Source organism: Chiroxiphia lanceolata, chromosome 6 (assembly GCF_009829145.1).
Source record: "Chiroxiphia lanceolata isolate bChiLan1 chromosome 6, bChiLan1.pri, whole genome shotgun sequence".
In the NCBI taxonomy this organism is placed as follows: domain Eukaryota; kingdom Metazoa; phylum Chordata; class Aves; order Passeriformes; family Pipridae; genus Chiroxiphia; species Chiroxiphia lanceolata.
The window spans coordinates 45,141,395-45,161,992 of NC_045642.1; positions in this window are offsets into that span (position 1 = coordinate 45,141,395).

Genomic DNA, 20,598 nt, shown 5'->3' on the forward strand with positions numbered 1-20,598 from the left:
TGACATTTTTCTTAATATTCATATTTAAAGTCTAGTGTTTCCCTCAATACCTATTGTTTCTCTTTTACTTGCATTTCCCCTGATTATCATTTTAGAACATAAAATCAAATACTGTTTCCATTTTTGTCAAAAAAAGGAGTCTGATCATATGAGTGTTTGCATAGCTATGCAACCCAGCATTAAGAATAAGTTTAGTATATCACTGAAATAAACAAGGCAGCTCAAACTTAGGTTTAAGAACATATATATTGATAATGCAGTCTTTAAACACATATCCCGAAAAACAACATTCTTCTCTCATTTCAACTGTATATTATACTAGCTTGAAGAAAGAGAATAATTTTCAGAAAATATTTTTCAAATTCAATCAAATGTACTTGGACTTATGTAACACTGAATTTCTACATGCAGTTGATCCAAGTTATATTTTTTTTTAATGAATGCTAGTCATCTGGAAGATTTTATTTTAATATTTTAGTTATGATTTTTTTCTTATAAGTTCATGGATTTCCTTTTTTTTTTTTGTGTTTTTTTGAGACAGCTGTGACATCTGTGTTAAACATATGCTTTAATGATGCATATAGCCGGAAATTTGAAGTACATGAGTTAATTGTGGCAGCTTTGACTTTTCAATATCTATACGTACATGTGGATACTTACGTACATATTTCATAGTGGGAGAAACATATGTATAAGAATTGTGATATGAGTACAGCAATTTTCCAAGGCTTTTTTTTTTCACAGATGTTGATTTGTCAGCATGTGTTTTCAAGTACAGATAAATGCAGCTTTATACACATTCCTACAGAAGCAAGCAAAAAACGTGAAAAAAACTCTTGCTTTCTTTATGCTCCTAATTATGCTTTTGCAACTAATGGTTGCTCTGCAGGTACTGAATGAAATAAAATGGACAGAAAAAAAAAGAGAAGGAAAGGAGGAGGGGAATGCAATTAAGAAAATATTTCATAACAGAAATTCAGAAAATGGATGAAGCATTAGTGAAGTAGGTAAATAGAGAAATGTAACTAGATGTCAGAAGCAGGAAGGGAGATGGTTCTTTCAATGGTGGCAACAAGATCATGTGAGAGAAAATGAGAGAAGTCAAAAATGTGCTGGGGAAGTGCATGCTAAAGATTGTGACTAAAGTTTTCACAGTCACTGTCTTTTATTTTGTTACTTCTTTCTACGCAGTAGCTACATTATCGAAGAGAGCACTTCACCAGGTGCCATGTGGGGGACATCCAATAAGAGACTTTTATGTCTCTTTTTTTCCCATACTAAACTAGTGGTGGGATCCCTCACAGCTTAAATGCCTGTGGTCTGGCCTTTCTGTGGGATCTTGAGGCATTCCTAAGCTTAGATCTAGTGGAAACTTTTTATAAGGTTTGGAGCCTAATTCCAGAACTAGAATTTTTAGAACACCTGCTCAGAGATTGTCTTGACTGAAAAGTCATACAACATTTGCAGACTCCTTGGTTGTTCCTGATGTGAAGAATATGCACACTAGTTCTTCCTGTGATTTACAAGAGAGAATTGCTGGAGGTACGTTGGTGGGATTTCAGATTCTGAGGGCTAGGTGATATTTCCTCAATGCCCATTATACTGCTGCCTATTCATTTGCTACTTCATTTCATTTGTTCTTGTGACTACCAGAGTGAGATTTCAAACTCTGCTTACTTATGCAGCTTCATACACTGTACTTAACAAATGGCTATGATTCTATGGCAGCGATTAAGCATGTAGATATTTCTGTGGATCTAGGTATAAGGCTCCCTGGGTCTCATTTCCCTTCTGTAAAATGAAGACAACTGTTTTTTACTCTAGAAATAAATCAATTCCTGAAGTAAACTATTTATATTCCTGAAAACATATTCAATCTTTCCTTGAGCTGTTCAGAAAATTGCAAAAAAACCTTTTCTTTTGGTTTTTGGACACTATGAAAGAATAAAAAAAATCAAATCAGACTTGGCAGACAATTAACAGATGGAGTACTACAGGGTATCTTATTGTTAAATTATCACCAACACACTAAGTAACCACTAGTATAAGTTTCAGTTGTTGCATAACTTCCACAGACAAATAGGAATGGTCAGAGATGCTCTGGAAGGTCCACAGGCAATACCGGCGTTAACAGAGCAACCCTTCCAGTCTGGTTCTGAGACCGTAATTGAAAAGGTGTGCCTGAATTACTGTGGTACCCACTGCACTCATTTGCTGTTTAAGCAGACTTCAACTTTCAGACCTGAAAATTGGCAGGCTTTGACAATGAGCTGAGTAGTATCAAGGATATATAGATATATATTGCAAATAATCCTTGTTCTCTCACTGTCTCAGCATTCAGTGCCCTAAAGTATGATTTACTGGGGGAGAGAGACCAGATGAATTAATACTGATGTCTGACAATGTTGTTCAGATCATTGTAAATTGAATTTGTGGTACTAAAACTGGTGACAGTAATCATGCCAAAAATTAATACTGGTGCTAATTACATTTCAATAAATTAACTTTATTGTCTTTCAAACAGCCTTTTACTAAGACAAGTGAGCATCAGTTCCATTGCCTGTTAGACAAGACCATTAGAAATAAAAAAAGCAAAGTCCCACATAGAAAAGAAGCCATGCTGTAACTGTGCTTTTCTTGTAAAATTTTGTAATGACTCCTTCTTTCAACTCACAGAGTAGAGAGGTTCGATAAATTCAATTGACAGTAAGGAAAGAATTTAGAAAGGATGAAGTTACCCTGTTTATCATCCTGTAATATTCTTCAGAGTAAACTCTGTGTTAGGTTCAGGGATGTTATAGACTTGGTGATCCTGATGAGCTAAAATGGAGCTTCTGCTTTTGTCAATAATCATCCATCACTGATTATAAGTAACAAACATTGCATACTGACTGGCACAAGTGATATAGAACTTCAATAGATAAACTTCATAAAAATAAGATTCAATGAAAACTAGACTTCATTACGGTATTTCTATAACTGGTTTTCTAAGTTTTCAAGATGCATTTTAGTGCACAAATTCACCTTGGTTGTCCACAGCACAAATAATGCATAATTGCACTAAAATCTACTTGGGAACCAGATACTGAAAAAAGATACAAATATGAATATAATGTAAATGTAAATATGCATAATAATTTGCTTCTCAAAAACTTAATTAAAAAAGCAGTATAAGTAATAAGATTGCATTATATTTCTAAAAAAATCATTCATGGTTGTATATGATTACTATTGACACTATCTTTGCTTTACAAAATAACTTTATCTACAGCTAAATCTGAAGTAATACAGAGATGTAGGATCCCAGACTAAGACAAAACTGGACAAGCAGAAGAGGAGATTTCCTCACTTTACCTATTTGAATTATTCATTCCTAGCTCCATACTTCCTCTTCACTTAAATTCAAAATTTCCTTAGCATAGTCCATTTTGCTGTCTCTTTTTTGATGACCTATTGATGGAAGACTGGTGGAAGAAATCCCTTTTTGTCTGCCAGCATTTTTCATCCATTTGATCAGAGTAATTGTCAGCCTCACCAAGGTCGAGGACCTGCTGCTAGATAAAATCAGCATTTATATAGAATCCTTGGGAGGTCAACCATCTTCATCTCTCAGGAAAGGGGAAATAGGTGGCGGAGTTTATTTATAGTCCGTTTTTGTTTTGTTAAACGCTAAATGGGACAGAGTCTTAAAAGAATTTGGTAATGAAAAAGTAGAGCAGATGTCATACACTTAGCATTGTAAGAGTTTGTAGATGTGCTGTACTGTTTCAGATTATCATAAAGACAGGAACTGCTCATAGAAAAAGATTTATGTTCAGTTCTGAGGTTTTGGTGGGTTTCAGAGTTTATAGTGCCTGAGATCCTCTTTGGTGTATAAGGCATGATCTGGACCTGGAAATAAGGTTTTGCTTTGGATTTAGCAGCATTAACAAAGATATTATAAGCTTCTTCAGTGAAAAATGTTCTTTAATCATAAATTGTCTTCTGGTTTATCTAGTGCATCTATTCACCTTTGCTGCACAGAAGCAAGAAAAATTTAAATAACTCTATATCACCCTTGCTACATGCCCATCTAGTCTTAGCCTTCAATATCTTCAATAGCCTTATATTAACAGAGTCAAAAATAAAAATGAGAAGTTGTGGAAGGCTGGCAGCAAAGTGTTGACTAATGTATTCTTGCGAAGGTTCCTCAGACTCTGAGCAAATTGCTAGTTGGACAGACATTTAATTTTCTTGACATACCTCCTCTGATCTGCAACATTGAGCTTCTCCTGTGTATTTAGGGAACAATTTATCATATTCCTTCTAAAATAGAGTATACATTGCAGAAGGAGGAGATATTTTTTTCTTTCAGAGGGCTATTATTACACTTTTCAGAGACCCACCAATGAAATTTCTATCTGTTTGTGTTACATGTAGTTCTTCAATACTTTTCCAGACATACAGCAGAATAAACAGAGACAGGGCAAATAATTAAATATTAGTTATTAAGTTCTGAACAAAAAAACCCCAGATTTTGAAAGTGAGGATTGCATATTTAAGCAGGTAAATATAGCATCATTTTTTTGTTTCCACCTAATATTGTCTTGTTAGCTTTGCATGTATGCTCATGTGTTTGCAGACAGGTGATGTGTTTTATTTATCTTTTTATTAAAGTCCTACACTGAAAGCTCACACAGTATTAGCTAGCTAGATAAATCTCAAGTCCTTTCTGATCTATCTTTTTTTTTTTTCCATGATAAATCTCCCCCTCTTGGAGATGATAACTTACCTTCCTTTCTCTCCTAAAAGTGTCTTTGCATATATTAAGACAGCTATGTTAAATTGTGACTGTTTCAGCATTCATAAATGTAACATTATCTAAATATCTTGAAGATTTTTTAAACTTTAAAGTCATGTTTACTATGTTGTTTACTAAAAAGTCACCACAAAGCAAACCTTAAAGGATGTTTTTTCAAGTGCAGACATAGCATAGAGATGCATATAATTTACATCAATGGCACTACCCCTCTAGAGATTAGGCCACATTCAGGATACTTTGTATCACTCAATACAGCCCATATGTACAATGTTTTACCATCATGTCTTAACATAAGACACTAGAACATTAACTGTCACTTGTTAAAGACTTATCAGCAAGGGTCATTTATTACATTATAAAATATTTACTGGTTAAGCTAATGCAGTCTTCCTAAGATTTAAAATTAACTCATTGCTGACATTAAAAGCAAATGTTAACACTATTTTTGTGGATAAAATATGGTTGAAGAGCTATAACTATGAAGAAGGAATTTAGTTTATACTAACTAGCAAGGGAAATCTTTCAGTCACTACAGATTCTGAAGCAGTGGCAGCTGCAATACAAAATATCAAAGTGAAAATCATTTTGAAACATCCATTGATGACTTCTCAGATGTTGTTATTTATTTATTTCTCAGCATCTCTGCCCAGTAAATTTCATTTTGTACCTCTTTGATTTTCACTTGTCCCTAATGATAACTGCCTGCTATTGATAATTAATCCAGATAACGACACTCCTGGATATGATGCCACATCTCTGGACACTGAAGTGTGTCCAACATGCCATTAAAATCCCATTAAAGCTTTATTCACCAGTCCCAAATTAAAAATAAACATTGATGGTACATTTGAGAGAATACTGATTGCACTGACCTTGCAATGCACCTTCCAAAGATTGTAGCAGAAAGGACTTTAATGCCACAGTCTCAGATGATATTTGATTTATTTCTGTTCCAGGGCAAATAGGAGTTCTTTTTGAGCTATGGGACCTTGAGTGTCCAGTTTGTAATCTGCTGCCCAACAAAAGTATAGCATACTCTCACACAGCATAGAGGACGTCTCTTTTCTCGTGGAACTTGTTACACACTCCTTTGTATCAATCCAGAAAACTAATCCTTTCTTACTGATCAGATTTCAATTTTCATAATTATAGTTTGCCTACATATGTCTCACTCTAAATTCATGTCATTTATTTATTCTCATAATCTGCTATCACAATGTTTTCTGCTTTTTATTTTTTTTCACTTCTTTCAACCTTGCTTTTCCAGACAGTTGCTTCAAAGATGCATCTGGTTTCTTATGCTTAATTCTTATAGAAAAAGTTGTCCTTTGATTAGGGCCAACCCCTGTCCCCTTTTCTGTCTTTTCTGGTCCCACTATCTCAAGTTTGTTCCATTCTTTACGCTTTCTGGAATCATGTCACTATAACTGTCTGACAACCTAATTTCTGATCTTTAGCATTTTTCATCTCAGAAGTTGCAAAGAAAGGAGTAGTGTTTTACCTCATGAGTTTGCTGAGGGAACATCCCAGAGTCAGAGAAACCCTTAACTCAGTACAACTGCACATTCCTAATTAGTAAGTGTCACGTAAAGAGTTGTTTTTAAATGTGTTCAGAAATTTTGAGTGAAGCAACCTGGATTGTAAATCAATGGCCGTTTATTTATGCTGTGAAACTTGTCAGGTTTTTTTCTTTGGGAGAAAAAGTACTACATAGTAAAGAATTATTCACTAGGATGATTATGTGCAGTGATAATCTTCCAGGGATATAAAGGAATTTCCAAAGAGAAATATTTGAAGTCATGATTATACAACAGACTTTCTTGTTTTTTAGGTTCCTTTGTTAAATACCTCTGTGAGTAAAAGTAGGTTATTAGCTAAAAAAAATTCAATCTCCAGTTTTTTCAATTATATGTTTAACTTTACATAGAGTGACTCATGGTTTGCCTTTAATTGCAGATTAACTCAATGTACCAAGCTATTGATTGTGCAAATCTACAATATGTAATTGATGTAGTATTTTTATTTGGATGACAGGTTGTAGATGTAAAAATTAAGTAGAAGGAGGGAGAGGATATTGGTCAGATTTTATTGGATGATTTTTTCCTTTGTAGGTGGAATGACAACATCACCCTGACCATGACTTGATGTGGCACTGTGATCAAGATACACCTCTGTCATGAAATTCCCCCCTTGCTTCCTCCCTGCTATAAAATTTATGACTACACAATCTCTTTCGGTTCAGCAAGAAAGAACATGTAGCCAAAGCTCTTCCCCTTCTTTCACTTAATGCACTTGTTTCAAATGTACGTGGCTCTGGACTGAGATTTGGAAGGCTCTAAAGCTGTGAAATAGAAGATGGTGAGGAAGCTGGAGGGAGAAAACATTAATTAATAATTGTTATCTTTTGTATGGCTATATAATCTGAATGGAAATGTAAGCTTTTAATGATATATACTGGATGTTTTGCAAGGATTGTTTTTTTAAAGCAAAATAGAAGAAAATTTCAATATTAATGGCAGTGGAAAAGCAATTCTACTTTTGAGTAGGGAATTAACTTTGTCCTAGGATAGCAGAGGAACTATACAACTGTAATAGTGTTACATGTAAATGTGTTCCTAGCTGCCTACCTGTGTTGTAGTCACAATGTTTCTGTAGATACCAGCTGAGTACACAGAGCAATTTTATAAACAATTTCCAAGGGGGTAGGTCCCTATTGTACAAGTATACTTGTTGGTTTGAGAAAGCGTACACATGTTAATCAGTTCTAAAAACTTTATCTATGGCTTTGATTTATTTAGTTGTTATAAAATGATGTCACACTTATGAAAGTTTATACTGACTGATGTTTCATGTATAACATACAGTGTTTGGTATGCCCTAAATGGCACAGGAGTCTGTGGAAAATTATCTTACTAATTAGTGTTGAAAGTAAATGTTAATTAAAATTATCCAATCAAATTCGAACCCATATTTGAATGACAGAATAATCAGAATGTAGTACATAAATATAATTATCATACAGTGTCATTAATGCGAAGATTTGTAAGCTCTCAAAAATGCTAATAAATTAGTCTAATTAATACTACTTGAAAATTACATATATTATCCCACTGTAATGAAGAAAAGAACTGAACAAAACACAAATACATTCTTGAATTCTGGGGTTTGAATCCCTGGGAGTTCCTCTGTCTTCACTTCTTCACAAATATATATGGGTGAAGTGCTAAAATCTTCAAGTTCATTTTAACACTTTTTTTCCCCTTAAATACCTGAAAGAAAAGACTTAAAAAAAGAGAATATTTCATGATAAATTCTTCTGATATACATTCTGTATAATTTATATCTTCTCATAAAATGTTAGGCTGCTTTAGAATGTCAGAAAATATTTTTTAATGCTTCACTGATTTCCAGTTTAAAAATTACAGTTATGTAATGATGGAAGTGAAATTCCTCAGGTACTTAATAAAGAAAATTAAATTTCAGAATCTCCAAGATACTTCTTTAGGAGCATTCCTAAATTCCTAGGAATATTTTCTGATATGGGGAAAGTTTATCATTCAATGAATAATGAACACTGAAAAACTCTGCAGTATTGAAATTATTATTTTTTTAAAATAAACTTGAGCTGTTCAAATATCTAAATTACCAAATACTATAAAGGGTAAATAAAAGTCACAAAATATATAGAAATTTTGAATTTATATGCTATTCTCTTTTATTTTTTCTTTCATTGTTTGTATTTGTGGGGGTGATAATTGTGAAAAGGAAACATCTTCAGATGCCAATATAACAGTGGTAAGGAACGTCTTATTTAATTATAATTCTTTATGTTAGTTTAGCTGAGGAGCTAAGAGAATCAAACTCATGCAGGTACAGTTTTGTATCGTATATTGACACCATGGAACATTATTTCTTCCTCAAATATTACAGAAAGCCAATATTACATAAAATCTTTTTATAGTTTATAATCACAGAATGCCAGTCCCTAGCTAAGGTACTAAATTTCTGTTCTTTCCAAATCTGGGGATTCGGGGATTAATATCCAAGGCTTCTCTTAATTTTCAGTGGAAGGAAAGTGGTAAAATTCTTTGGTTCAATTTTTAAGGATATCTTCAATGAAGTAATAATTACCTTGCCTAGGTAGGTCCCTCCAAAATTAGCTGTGTACATTTGTAGACTGTGTTTTGGATGTTGTCTTCTTTGAACTTCTTAGTTTCCATTTAGAAGATCAAGTACTAATATCTCTAAGTCCCTCAGAGCATTGCAGAAAACAAGTCAACTTAATTCTACTTAGTACAGCTCTGTGTTATATAATAACTGTGGTAAGAAAAACTATGATTCTACATCATTTTTATTCTAATTATGGTATATGACTTTATGGTAAGTGGCACATGATGCAGAAAAAGATTTATAATTATTTTGTTTCCAGATCTAAGATACATAAAACTTGGTCAAAAATGGATGCTTAGTGCTCAAATGCTGCCTCTGGTATCCAGATGTATCAGGGGCTCTTTTATTCTTTTAACTGAACAGCTGAGTAGACTTGTGGTGACTGAGGTCTGCTTTGGAGACTTATTCAATAGGCAGGGGCCTTGGTAGAGCAAGGAGGGGAAGATTAATACACTTAATTGCTGCATTAAGATTGGTTTTCCCACATGTGGTGGGAATATATCTGTCAGTGAAAAGAAAGTAATGGCATGTCGTGGTGTGGTGTGGCATGGCATGGCTTGGAGTAGTACTTTTTTGTTTGTTTGCTTAAAGTAATGTGGGTAATGCTTGTGTTTCAGCTGAACAAGCTTTTAATTTCTACCTGAGCTATACATAAGACAAAATCTAGATCTTCACAAATCTACAGCTTGATGAAACTATCATTATTGTAATACAGAATGATGAACAGTTAAAAAAATGTGGACTATGACTGCAATTCCTAAAAACTGACTGAATTTTGGTAATGAAGGTTTCCAATCATGGGAAGGTATATAAACAAAAGCCCAGAAGATATTAAATCTGCTTTTCCTTAAAAAACTCACAATCTTCACAGAAGCAAATATTCCAGAGCCTCAGTAAATTCTCCTCGACCTATGTTCAGAGGTTCTTTCACTTAAATTAAAGCATTTAATCCCTGACTGTACAGAGCAGTTTGTGGTGGAAACTTGGTTTTGCTGGCAGGGGCAAGCCTTAGAGCCAAGGAAAATGTGAAAGCCACCAGACCATGATACTAATAGGCAAGAAAATACCAAAATTTTCTATGTCCTGCTTTCCAGGCGTAAGACCCCAGGGTTGCACCATGAGCTCAATAAAGGGGTTTTACTTAAAAAAAATATAAAAGGCTCCAAAAATTTGCTCACTGGATCAATTAAAAGGACCTTCATTTCTTTACATACCTTGAGAGAGCTCATGGGAGAAGATGCTGCATATATTTCTCAGAAGGTCAAATAGCACACTTTTACTGGCAAACTTTAGAAAATAAGGAAACTTGGGCAAAAGTTTAAAGGGCAACACTCAACCAAAATAAAGCATTTCACAAAGCATTGATTTAGCACATTGCTAACCCATACAACTTAGCAAAATCCAACACTTCCAGCTTTAAGTTAACGAAATGTCAAGAAAGGAGACTAAAAAAAAGAAGTTAAGAAAGAGAGAAAAAGAGAGAAAATTACAGCTGCCACCCTAGATCCAGCACAGATACGGCTACCAGGAGTCCAGGAAATGGCAGGGCTGTCACCACACAATGTCACATGCTGTTGGTTTTATATTCTTTGGCCCCCTGTGGCCACCCACCCGTAAGGTGAGACTTCCAACCTGCCAGACAATCCAGGGCTGGGTTAGGGGCTCCAGGGGGTGTGGTGTGGGGCACTGCTCCCAGTGTGCCAGTGACTGACAGGTGCTCCAGGCCTGTCCCAAGAGGCTGTAAGGAGTTGGAATGTGGGACAGGGCACTATTTCACCTTCACGAAATTTGACCACTCCCTTCCCACAAACAAACACACTCTTGAGTTTGTCTGAGCCAATAATTAATATAATAATCCAATGTCTCATAACAGACAATTAATTTGATCTTTGTTTCTTGAGGCCGACCCAAAACTATGTGACCTTTTGTTTGCGGTGTTAAAGAAGATCTAGAGAATAAATAGAAAAAAACCAGAAGGTAATTTTTTTGGTCTTCTGCTAAGAAGAACAAAAATGATGTGACAGAATGATCTTCAAGTATGAAATGACAATATTTAAGGAAGATGTAAAAAAACTAATTTATTTTTTCTCTTGGAGCAATTTCAAGGGAAGATAGCTTTGTGTACAAGTGTGAATCACAACAAAATAAGAACGTGGAAATAATCTGCTAAAATTATATTTTCTCAGAACTCCGTATTTTAATTGATGGGAAAAATGTTATTTCAAGTATATGAAGCAAGTAATACAGTTATACTAAACTATGTTCAGTGTATAAATATGCATACACATGCAACCTTACTTCTTATGGACCTGACAGACGAAATCAGTCTTGTGCCACAGACTTTCTAATTTTACAAGTTGATTGTCTCAAATAGAATGACTAGTAATTAAGGACTAGGGAGTTAGATGAGTACTAAGAAATGTATGAAAGTGTTTGCATGGTATTGTAACAATTATTGTTATTTGCTTTATCAAGCAGTTTCCTCATTTCCTCAAAGAGAAAACACCTGTGTTGTGTCTAATCCTGTTGCAGTCGGTGCCTCTCAGGGGTCCATGTTGGGACCAGTACAGCTTAACGTCTTCATCAATGACACAGGCTATGGAATTGAGTGCACCCAAAGCAAGCTTGCAGAAGGAAAGCTGAGTGGTGCAGTTGACACACCTGAAGGATGGGATGCCATCAAGAGGGACCTGGAAAAAATCAAGAAGTGAACCCATGAGAATCTCATGAGGTTCAACAAGGCCAAGTGCAAGATGCTGCACTTGGGTCAGGGCAACCCTTGATACCAACACAGGCTGGGGGATGAAGTGATTAATAAACAGCCCTGCTGAGAAGAACTTGTGGGGACAGTAGATGAAAAGCTAGACATGAGCCAGCAACGTGCATTGCAGCCAAGAAAGCCAACTTTATCCTGGCCTTCATCAAAAGAAGCATGGCCAGCAGATCGAGGGACATAATTCTACCTCTCTACTCCACACTCTTGAAACCCAACTTGGATTACTGCATCTAGCTCTGAGGTCCCCAGTACAGAAAAAACATGGGCATGTTGGAGCATGTTCAGAGGAGGGCCACAAAAATGACTGGAAGGATTCAATATCTCTCCCACAAGGAAAGGCTGAAAGAATTGGAGTTGTTCAACATGGAGAAGAGAAGGCTCCAGGGAGACCTTGTTGCTGACTTCCAGTGCTTAAAGGGAGCTTATAAGAAAGATAGGGATAAACTTTTTAGCAGAGCCTGTTGTGATAGGACAAGGGGTAATGTTTTTAAATTAAAAGAGGGTGGATTTAGATTAGATATATAAGGTAGATGATTTTTACAGTGAGGGGAGTAAAACACTGACATAGGTTGCCCAGAGGCAGCAGACACCCGATCTCTGCCAGCATTCAAGGTCAGATTGGATGGTGCTCTGAGCAACCTGGTCTAGTTGAAGGTGTCCCTGCTCTTTGCAGGAGATTTGAACTAGACAACCTTAAGAGGTCCCTTCCAACCCAAACTGTTATATGTTTAATTATAATTAAATAAATAATTATGAAAATGACTGTGAAGATGCAGAGTGTAAGTCTCTTAAAAGCTACATTCTTCCTTCTCTAGCTAGAGTTTTCTCTCATGTATCCTAGGGCCCTGGTACCATACTTATTCAGACAAGGTACACAATAAAACAAGTTTTTACCTCTCTAAGGTGTATGCCCTAGTTTCCTTACTGGCAAGGAAAGTCCAAGACATTTCAATATCAGATCTTATCCTACTAGGTACAGGCCAGACATGTAAAATAATCCTTGATTCCACAAAGATGACTTGGTTGAACTAAGCTCTTTGATCTACATAGTGCAGATTTTTCTTTTCAACAGACTGTCCATGTCATAACCCTGGACAAAGTGATGGTAAAAAATCATAATATAATTCTATGCATACCTTTGAATTGAGGCAAATCAGACTAGTAGAATCCTTATAACAAGTCTTGTTTAATTTTCATGTTATAGAGTGGAGGCGTTTGTATAACAAACCCTCTTTACAATCAAAAAAAAAAAATAAATCTACTGCTTTTTCCACAAGCATAAGTCAAAGTGAAAAATAGATTGCCACTCCACATGATGAGATAGGATCAGAAAAAAAAAACCAAACAAACTCAGAAAGGGACTTAATAGGAATTAATTCAGCTGAAATTCTTATATTTTTATAAAATATTTCTCCTTCTCTGTAGGCTTAATCAGGAATGGAATCTGATGATTCCCTAAAGAATATTGGAGTGTAATTGGAAAAAGAACAAAAATATAATCTCATAACCTTCTGTAAATGAGTCCACATGAATTAAAAAAAAGCCTATAACAATTTATTTTTGATTTTCCTACTGTACTATTTTTGCCAGTTGATGCATATACAAAACCTACATGAAACTTGTAGATAAAACATCTAATATTCTGCTCTAAATATTAAAAGCATACTCCAATTCAATGAGGATCCTAAGAATTATAATTCACCTTTGAACCTTCCATATTATTCAATGAACTACTGAACCTGTATGAACTTTTGTATGAAATATAACAAGATAGCAAAAATGCTTGTATTCAACTAATAGTTATAAATTCACTACAGGGATAGGTAAAATTAATATTTAACAATAAATAAAATATTTATTATTATAATTATAAAATAAATTCTAATCTTTAATATTTCATAGGCTTTTGTTACAGGCTAGGGATTACTGTAAAGTATTTGCATAAATATCTGTTCAGATGGTAAAAGAAGTTTTTTAATATTTTGTTTCTATTACCTTGCTAGGCAGTTAGCTGGTAGGGAATGTTTACAGAAATAACATAAGTAGAAGTGAATAATGAAGAAAAGGAATATTGAACTTCCAGAAATTGTGACTGCATCTATATACTAATCAAAACTCTTCAATGGTGAGAGATGTGCTGTCAAAGAACTATGTAGAGATTAGTGAAAAAATTAGAACTTATTATACATATAGAAAAATCAAATTATTAAGGACACATTTAAAACAGTAAGAAGCAATCTGTAATATAAATAGGTTGCTATGAAATATGCAAACAGAGCTTGAAAACATTTTTGTACTCAGGGCTATACGATTCTGAGCAATACTTTCTACCAGGGAGTGAGCTTTCATAGCAATTCACTGAAGATTCAAAGATATGTAGAATAGCTTGTGTGGGAAGGGACCTCTAAAGGCAATGTAGCCCAGAAGCCTGCAATGAGCAGGGACATCTTCAACAAGATCAGATTGCTCAGAGCCCCATCCAACCTGACCTTGAATCTTGCCAGGGATAAGACATCTATCACCTCTCTGGGCAACCTGTGCCAGAATTTTTTCATCCTCATTGTAAATCGGCCCTCCTTTAGTTTAAAACAATTACTCCTTGTCCTATTACAACAGGCTCTGCTAAAAAGTTTATCCCCATCTTTCTTATAAGCCCTTTTAAATAATGAAAGTCTGCAATAAGGTCTCCCTGGAGCCTTTTCTTCTCCGGGCTGAACAAATCCAGCTTTCTCAGTCTGCCTTCATAGGAAAGGTGCTCCAGCTCTCTGACCATTTTTGTGTCTCTCCTCTGAACCTGCTCCAACAGGTCCCTGTCCTTCCTGTGCTGGGGACCTCAGAGCTGGATGCAGTCCTGCAGTCAGGGTCTCACCAGAGCAGAGTAGAGGGGTAGAAACACCTCCTTTGACCTGCTGACCCTGCTTCTTTTGAGGCAGCCTGGGATAAAGTTGACATTCTGGGCTGCAAGCGCCTGTTGGTCTCTCATGTTCAGCTTTTTATCCACCAGTCCACCCAGAACCTTCTTGGCAGGGCTGTTCTCACTTCTATCCTCCTTACTACCCTTTCTAAAAAATGGGTGCAATATTACCCTTTTTCCAGTCACCTGGAACTTTACCTGACTGCCGTGAATTTTCAATATCATGTAGAGTGGCTTTGCAACTACATCAACCAATTCCCTCAGGACTCTGGTATACAGCTTGTCAAGTTCCATAAACTTATATATATTCAGGTTCCTCAAATGGTCGTGAACCTGACCTTCTCTAACTGTGGGAGGGGCTTTGCTTCCCCTGTCCCTGTCTTCAGGAGTGGGAAGAGAGATTGACTGAAGACTAAGGCAAAAAGTTGTTGAGTGCCTAAGCCCTTTCATCTCCTGTTAACAGTTTGCCAGTGTTGCTTGTCTAGGCTGTCTGCATTGGGTATCTGTGATGTTTTCAGGCAGTTACATATTTCATGTGAAGGAAAAAAGTGCCTGTGAGAAGAAAATAAAACCAAGTATTAGTCACTCGAAACATAATCTCCTTCTGGAGGAAAAAAACCCCAACACAGTTATGAAAAAAGAGCAATGAGAGAAAACAAACAATGACACAAATGTGGAATAAAGGACTGGAAGCAGAACAGGGACAGTGGGTGGAAGAAAAAAGAAGATAATGGTACTTCAGATAGACTCTTGGAAAACACTGGAAAAAAAGACATAGAAATATGATTCTGAAAAGTCCTCTGAACATCTATCTACTGAGATAACAGTATAGCATGTTAAGGAGGTTAATTTACATCTGGCTTAGCTACAAAGCCAGAACATGGCCTATACTGGCAGAATGACCTACCAGGATGACTACGAGAATATGATCTGCCTCTCTTGGTATGCAGCTGGAGGTTCTTGCGCCTGGACAAATATGATAACAGTCCCATTATTGACCTAAGTAAGCACCTACCTGCATAGCTGTGAAAGCTGTGTTGTCATACTATTCCATAGCCTGCGCACACAGACTTTCCAGGTAGTCTTTGGAACGGATACTATTTTGTACCCGTCTCTGCATCTTTGTCATGTCCTGTGTGAAGAAGGTGGGAGCAGTCACCCTCTTCCATCATGTTGGATTATGTATGTTTGGATTCTTTCTTGCAGATTCTTCCAAAACCTGAGTGGGCTGACCATGACCTGCAGAAGGGTGTACAATGCAGACCACCTGTGGGAGATGTCAGGTAGGAGTAGGAGGAAGGGAAAAAGAAATCCATCATTGGGTGCAGCTATTGGGGCTGAGGTAGTGGGGTCAGGAAGAGCATGCAAACATCTTGTTGAACATAAGACTGGGAAGGCATTGGAACTGGCAATTTGCCAAGGGGATATAGTCTAATATGAATGAAGTTTGAATATGTTAGCTATGCTCTATCAGGAGACTTCAGCTGGGTTTGGAATTTTTTTAACTTCCAAGAAGGACAGTGACATTTTAAAATGCTATCTTGTCTTAGAAGCTACAGCAGTGGAGAATCCTGTTTCCTAAGGCTAGTGTAATCAGTCTCACATTTCCTCATTTCCTTTTGATATGGTGGGTGTGCCTTGCAGTAACAACTTGCTTGGCCACCTCTTGAAGAGTGGTCAAGGATAACCAGTCACTTGCAACACCTCATCTCTGTCCTTGATGCTCCCTGAAATGGTTTCACAGCCATCCTCCTTAGTATTAGGTTGTGTCTGATGTGCCTCAGCCATGAGTTTGTAGTTCTTTCTGTACACTAGTACTCTAATTTGGCTCAGAATATTGGAATAATTGTTTGTATAAAAAATCAGAATTTCGTAGCACTTGTAAGAATGGAGAATTTTTGTATGGTGTTTTGCATTGTTTGGGTGGAATTTTTTTTGTTTGGTTTGGTTTTTTGTTTTGTTTTTTAATGTAGTCCCTCATGGGGCATAAAAGTTTAAGAAATGAGGAGAAACAGACTAACTATGAAATTAAATATAAATGTATACAGTCTTTTTTCATCATTGAGAGTAGCTCAAAGGTCTTTTTAGGAAAAAAAAATATGTATATGGTCTTATGTCATGGTGATTATTCTAAAAGAAATAAACAACTAAAGCGTTTAGGTTCCCTCATTTTAACTGCAAACATTAGATTCTTCTTATACCTCGGAGCAGGAATACTGATCAGGACAGTAATTTTTTGAGAATCTGCTAGGGGATATTTGTTATCTTGCTGCAAAGTGTAAATAACAGAGAATGGTCTTTGGTCTTAAAATATCTACCAGGAAATGCTGTTGAAGAATTTATTTAGTGCAGGTAGCTCGGTGTGCAACTGCAGTGCAGTTTGCAGTTGCAGATTGAGCTCTGGGTGGCAGGAGCCTGAGTCAAGAGGCCATGAACTGGTGCTGACTCTTTGCACAACAAAGGGTACCTGTGGCACCAGCCAGGGGACTGGACACTCAGAGACACAGCAGGAGCCAATGACTCCACACTTTCACATGCTTAGACTGTGAGACTATAAAAGCCCAGGTTTGTTCAGAGTCCCTCCTTGGAGACACCCAGCTCGGGCTGTTATTCTGTTGTAGGGTCATGATTAAATTATTTTAAGGATCCAGATGTCTGAAACACTGCTATGGGAAACCTGGGGTCAAACTGGTAAGGCAACCTTGTCTGACTGTGTGAGTATGTTTTGTATAACGGGACACTTGTCAGGTCACTGGAGCTGCCCACTGTGAAGTGAATTTGGTCCCAGTAGTGAAAGTCTCTGGTGGTGTGAATGTGATTGCTAGTGTCCCTTGGATGGTCAAATAGGATAGCTTCCTTAACAATACACAGGGTTTTAGTAGTGCTTTAAGACATCAGCTTGAAAGAGACTCCTTACCTAAGCAGACACAAGTAGTGGAAAATGCTCACTTCTCCAGATTATAAATTTTGGAGACAGGCACGTGACTTCCACTTTACAAATTTTTGTGCCTTTTTTTACCAAGTATATTAAAAATTGTTACACATATAAGGATATATCTTTGAAAATCATAACGAAGCTTCAGGGTCTAGGCAAGTTTCAGGCATAGCTTTTGTCTAAAAGGATCAAGAGAGACCCTAAGATCACAAAAGATGCACAAATTACTTTTCAAGCAAACAGAATTTTTAAGGCATTACTTATATAAGTAATTCAAATTAATAATGACAGTCTGTCATTTTTGTATTTTCTTATCTGTCTATATTTGCGCATGAGCATGATGAGACATTCTTGGGGTACTGGAGCAGGTAAAGAGTGAAAAACCTGGCATAGCCTCATCCATACCACATATTGAGGTGCTTGACAGCCACACTAGAACTCCGTCTCTGCCAGGGGGTACATATTTGTCCTACTTTGAGGGAATCCCGTAGTGACTTTTCATCCGCAGACTATCACTGTCCAAGAGAATAGTGCAGCAGGAAACAACAAAAATGCACTGTACAGATTTGAAGGCTTTGATGAAAAAGGTACATTTATACAGGTAAGAAAAAAGATCATTATTTTTTCTATAGACTGGGCTACACTGATGGACAATCCTTGGGCCCAGCTGGACTGCAGGACACTTCACTTTTAATCAGGAGAGGGTGGTGAGCAAAACCAAGAAAAGTTAGATGTTTAGAAATATACACAGAAAATTGGAGGGTCCAGACCAGTCTGATGTAAGAATAGAAGATTGTAGACAGGAGAATATTTGTGTTAAGGATAGATGCAAAACTGAAATAAATTAGACCCTCTTTATAACTACAATAGGTCAGAGTGTAGATTTCAAATAATAAGCTTGAAGTTCAGAGAGGGGTTATGGAAGTTTTGGAACACTGGACCATATTGTCTGTAGAGGACATAGAACCTCCCTTGGAGACTTTTATAAAGAGCTTGTACAAATGGTTTTGAGATACAACTGAGGTACAATTGTTCTTGACTTTTTAATAGACATATCACAAAATCATCTGTGGTAAAAAAACCCATACAATAAAACACCCCAAAACCTACTGAAACCCCACACAAGTCGGTTTTTATTTATTGGGAAGGGAAAACAACCCAAACTTTGCAAGGCTTTGCTTCAAATTTAGAGATTATTTGTGTGCTTTATTCAAATTGACACCTATAATTTCACCATTACTTTTCCTGAGTTTCAAATCTACTGTTTTCTTAGAATTGGCAGTGTATTGACTGACTCTATGTCACAGAGCAAGCCGATGCTACCCTTTTATCCAATATCAAGCCTATTCACCCTTATTCTTTTTAATGAATTTCTACAGTTTGTTTTTACTGAAAACTTTTCCTTTAGCACACCACAACTAGACTAATACCCTAGTGTCATCCTTCTTTCCTTTGTCTTTCATTTTGGAGTTCATTGAATGGCTGATGAAAGATATAACATCAACAATTATTATTATTATTATTAAGATCAAAAATCTCACAGAGTCAAACCCCAGAGAGGGAAGAATGTTTCAGACCATCTTTTCTGTAGACAAGAGACAAGGGAACTACTCCTTCTGACCATGAATTGCTATAACTTATTCAGTCTTTTTGTATTTAAAGATGAGTTTCTCTACCCCTTACAGGCAAGTGGGAATTAATTGATGTTAATGACTCAGATAAGTACATTTCAACATAATAAGAAGCCAGTTTGACTAGGATTATTTCTACAGATGAGATTTTGAACAATAGAAACTCTTCTGAATGAGAGAAGCAGTTATTCAAGAAAAAAAAAAGAAAAAAGAAAAGAAGTGTTAATATTCTTACCAGTGGTCTTTTAAAAAATAGCTTGCTATTTGTTCCTATTCATGTATGAAATCTTTTGTCTTCTGCAATTTGTTGAGATTATTTGAAATGAAAAGCCTGTTTCTCAAATTCCTTACCTTTGTCTTGACTTGTGCATGGCCTGTAAAAGAGGACCATCTATTAGATCATTCAAGTTATTAAAGATGAAATGAAGTTGCACCAAGCTCAGAACAGAGATGTCCAGGGCTCTAATTGATACCTCTTCTTATTCGATATTTCTTAACAACTGGTAGGTGCCATTTCAGTGGCTTTCCAGAAAACTTCATATAGTTTTCTTGGTCTACTTTTTGAAATGCTATGTGAAGCAGTAACAGAAGGTTATTGAAACTTGAAGTTATACCAACTAATATTTATCTGTATTTACAATAGAATAATAGGTTATGTAAGGAATTTTGATTGGTTTGCCATGATTTATTCCTGATAAATTCACACCAACTGTTACTAATCTATCATTATTAAGATTACCAGAAATAATAAGATTAATTAATTCCAGTATTGCGAGAATACTAATTGAGATTTGTGAGAATACTACTTAAGCTCCTAATTTTTAATCTTTTTTTTCCTTTTTTTTTTTTTTTTAAATATAAGTACTATGGTTAGGAATCATTCTAAATAGCTTTAAACAATTTATGTCATATTGAAGTGTACTTGCCATAAGTTAGAATAATTGCTGCATCTATTTTAACCTGAATTTCTAACTACTTGTCACTACCCTCTGTTATGTTAACAGTTTCATTGCTGTTGGTATTCTCAGTGAAGGCTGAAACAAAACAGGCATTAGACTCTTGGGGTTTGTACTGTCTTTTGCAAAATAACCTTCTGCAGAGATTACTCACCGGTGGAGAAAGCCCCCTTCCTCTCAGTTTAATGGAGGAAATAGGTTTAATTTTAGTACTAATGTGCTTGAAAAATGCATTAATATTTATGTTTATGTCACTTGGAACTTGTTTTAGAAATTATCTAGAGGAAAAGCTAGGGTAATGAAATACATGTAGGTCCTTATTATTTTCTCAGAATCTATTGATGCATTGTGCTATATCAGATAGGAAGTCTTCAGGTTTCTCTACATCTCAGTCTGCCAGGTTTGGCTGTGCCCC